Source organism: Lithobates pipiens, unplaced genomic scaffold, assembly GCF_037356315.1.
Source record: "Lithobates pipiens isolate NorthernLeopardFrog02 unplaced genomic scaffold, aLitPip1_a1.2 Scaffold_79, whole genome shotgun sequence".
Taxonomy (NCBI): domain Eukaryota; kingdom Metazoa; phylum Chordata; class Amphibia; order Anura; family Ranidae; genus Lithobates; species Lithobates pipiens.
Window position 1 is genome coordinate 535664 of NW_027507902.1, and position 4068 is coordinate 539731.

Consider the following 4068-nt stretch of genomic DNA (forward strand, 5'->3'; position numbering starts at 1 on the left):
AGGTCCTCTGATTTTAGAGGACTTGTGTACCTGTCTGCACTTTTTTGTGTCACTCTTTATGTGTGTGCACATTTTTTATGCACCGGGTGAAGTTTTTTGGAGTGTGTTTTGCACGCCACTGGCTTTCAATAAAAAAAAAAAAAAAATAAAAAAAAACATGATGCCTAATGGCTGTCTAAACTTCTCAAGCTCAGTCAGGCTGGACTCCCATAATGTCCTTCACAGGGTTTCTCCACTTTATGGTGAAGAATATAAAGTGTGTATCACTGGTGGCTGTATGGATAGTAGGTTGGGTAAAGGTTTTTTTCTCCACATGAGCCGGGTTCTTCCTTCAGACACTCGGATGTTATCCATGTCTGATCTCCAGCTGAGGTGTCCATGTGGGTAAAACGGCCGTCTGCACAGTTTCTGGGTACCTCCTTAACCACTTTCAGACCGGACCATTTTGCTGGTAAATGACCAGAGGTCTTTTTACACTTTGGCACTGCGCTGCTTTAACTGGTAATTGCGCGGTCATGCAATGTTGTACCCAAACAAAATTTGCGTCCTTTTCTTCCCACAAATAGAGCTTTCTTTTGATGGTATTTGATTGCCTCTGCGATTTTTATTTTTTGCGATATAAACGTAAAAAGACCGCAAATTTTGAAAAAAAATGATATTTTCTACTTTTTGTTATTAGAAAAATCCAATAAACTCAATTTTAGTCATACATTTAGGACAAAATGTATTCAGCCACATGTCTTTGGTAAAAAAAAAGTCAATAATTGTATATTTATTGGTTTGCGCAAAAGTTGTCACATCTACAAACTAAGGTACATTTTCTGGAATTTACGCAGCTTTTAGTTTACGACTGCCTATCTCATTTCTTGAGGTGCTAAAATGACAGGGCAGTACAAAACCCCCCCAAATGACCCCATTTTGGAAAGTAGACCCCCTAAGGAAATTGATAAGAGGCATGTTGAGCCCATTGAATATTTTATTTTTTTGCCTCAAGCGATTGAATAATGACAAAAAAAAATTTTTTTTTTTTTTTTTACACAAAGTTGTCACTAAATGATATATTGCTCACACATGCTATGGGCGTATGTGAAATGACACCCCAAAATAAATTCTGCTGCTTCTCCTGAGTACGGGGATACCACATATGTGGGACTTTTTGGGAGCCTAGCCGCGTACAGGGCCCCGAAAACCAAGCACCGCCTTCAGGCTTTCTAAGGGCGTCAATTTTTGATTTCACGCCTCACTACCTATTACAGTTTTGAAGGCCATAAAATGCCAAGATGGCACAAAACCCCCACAAATGACCCCATTTTAGAAAGTAGACACCCCAAGCTATTTGCTGAGAGGCATGTTGAGTCCATGGAATATTTTATATTTTGCCACAAGTTGCGGGAAAATTACAAACTTTTTTTTTTTTTTTTTTTTTTTCACAAAGTTGTCACTAAATGATATATTGCTCATGCATGCCATGGGCATATGTGAAATGACACCCCAAAATAAATTCTGCTGCTTCTCCTGAGTACGGGGATACCACATATGTGGGACTTTTTGGGAGCCTAGCCGCGTACGGGGCCCCGAAAACCAAGCACCGCCTTCAGGCTTTCTAAGGGCGTAATTTTTTGAGTTCACTTCTCACTACCTATTACAGTTTTGAAGGCCATAAAATGCCAAGATGGCACAAAACCCCCACAAATGACCCCATTTTAGAAAGTAGACACCCCAAGCTATTTGCTGAGAGGCATGTTGAGTCCATGGAATATTTTATATTTTGCCACAAGTTGCGGGAAAATTACAAACTTTTTTTTTTTTTCACAAAGTTGTCACTAAATGATATATTGCTCACGCATGCCATGGGCATATGTGAAATGACACCCCAAAATAAATTCTGCTGCTTCTCCTGAGTACGGGGATACCACATATGTGGGACTTTTTGGGAGCCTAGCCGCGTACGGGGCCCCAAAAACCAAGCACCGCCTTCAGGCTTTCTAAGGGCGTTACAGTTTTGAAGGCCATAAAATGCCAAGATGGCACAAACCCCCCCCCCCCCCCAAATGACCCCATTTTAGAAAGTAGACACCCCTAAATTTAGGGGTACACTAGTGAGACTAGGTAATAAATGGCGGGTGCCCTGAAACTATAAAAAAATAACTAACCAACCAGCGTCACCTGTAACAGTTATATGGTGATCACTGGTGAAAGGGTTAACTAGGGGGCAATCAGGGGGCTTTATGCGGTAGTATATGGGGGTCCCTGGCGCTATAAAAAGCTGCGGCGAACCTAAATACCTACCTGCCTAACTAGCGTCACCTGTGACACTAATACAGCGATCAGAAAAACGATCGCTTATTAGGCTGGGTTCACACTGGAGCGATGCGGGAACGCCACGAATGCGCGGCGGGTTCCCGCATCGCATGCCTCCCGGCGGCAGTTCACACTGCCCTATGCGAACTGCTGGGAGTGTCAGTGAAATGTTAATGACACCCCCAGATCAGTTCGCATATCGCAGTGCGATCTGCAAACTTGGATCGCATGGTGTGAACACCCATGCGATCCGATTCTGCTGCGGACCAAAAAAAGGGTCCCGTGCGAGTTTGCGGCGGGTGCGACACGAATTCAGCCATACTATCTGTATAGCTGAACTCGAATCGCACAGAGATCGGATGTGATTTGCACTGCAGTGCGGTGCGAATCACATCCGTTCTCATAAACCGCTGCAATGTGAACCCAGCCTTAGTGACACTGGCGACGGGGGGTGATCACGGGGTTAAACCTTTATTGGGGGGGTTAGGGGGGTACCTTAGAACTAAAGGGGGCTAACCCTAACTGCCCTAACAGTTATTACAGTCACAAATGACACCTGCCGGGTGATCAGGGGGTTAAACCTTTATTAGGTAATAAATGGCGGGTGCCCTGAAACTATAAAAAAATAACTAACCAACCAGCGTCACCTGTAACAGTTATATGGTGATCACTGGTGAAAGGGTTAACTAGGGGGCAATCAGGGGGCTTTATGCGGTAGTATATGGGGGTCCCTAGCGCTATAAAAAGCTGCGGCGAACCTAAATACCTACCTGCCTAACTAGCGTCACCTGTGACACTAATACGGCGATCAGAAAAATGATCGCTTATTAGGCTGGGTTCACACTGGAGCGATGCGGAAACGCCGCGAATCCGCGGCGGGTTCCCGCATCGCATGCCTCCCGGCGGCAGTTCACACTGCCCTATGCGAACTGCTGGGAGTGTCAGTGAAATGTTACTGACACCCCCAGATCAGTTCGCATATCGCAGTGCGATCTGCAAACTCGGATCGCATGGTGTGAACACCCATGCGATCCGATTCTGCTGCGGGCCAAAAAAAGGGTCCCGTGCGAATTTGCGGCGGGTGCGGCGGGTGTGGCGGGTGCGGCGGGTGCGGCGAATGGCTGAACTCGAATCGCACAGAGATCGGATGTGATTTGCACTGCAGTGCGGTGCGAATCACATTCGTTCTCATAAACCGCTGCAATGTGAACCCAGCCTTAGTGACACTGGCGACGGGGGGTGATCACGGGGTTAAACCTTTATTGGGGGGGTTAGGGGGGTACATTAGAACTAAAGGGGGCTAACCCTAACTGCCCTAACAGTTATTACAGTCACAAATGACACCAATGCAAAAAAAAAATAAAAAAAAAAAAAAATGACATTGGTGTCACTGTGACTGGGGGGCAGGGGTAATTGGGGGGGTGATCGGGGGGTAAAGGGGGGGTGTGAGTGTGCCTGGCATGTTCTACTGTGTGTGGGATGTGTTGGTGCAACTCACTGATCCGCTCTCCTCCGTGTCGGAACGAAAAATACCGACACGGAGGAGAGAATACATCACTTCCTCTCCTGTGTTTACATTACAGGAGAGGAAGTGATGTCACCGGGGATTTCCATTCGTCGGGAGCGATCGCGAGGGGGTGGCCATGAATGAATGGCCGTCCCCTCGTCCGGGATCGCTCCCGAACGAAAACCGACCGCCGCAGGCACCGGGCGGGGGCCCGATCGGGCCCCCGACCCGCGGGAGGCAAAGGACGTACATATATGTGC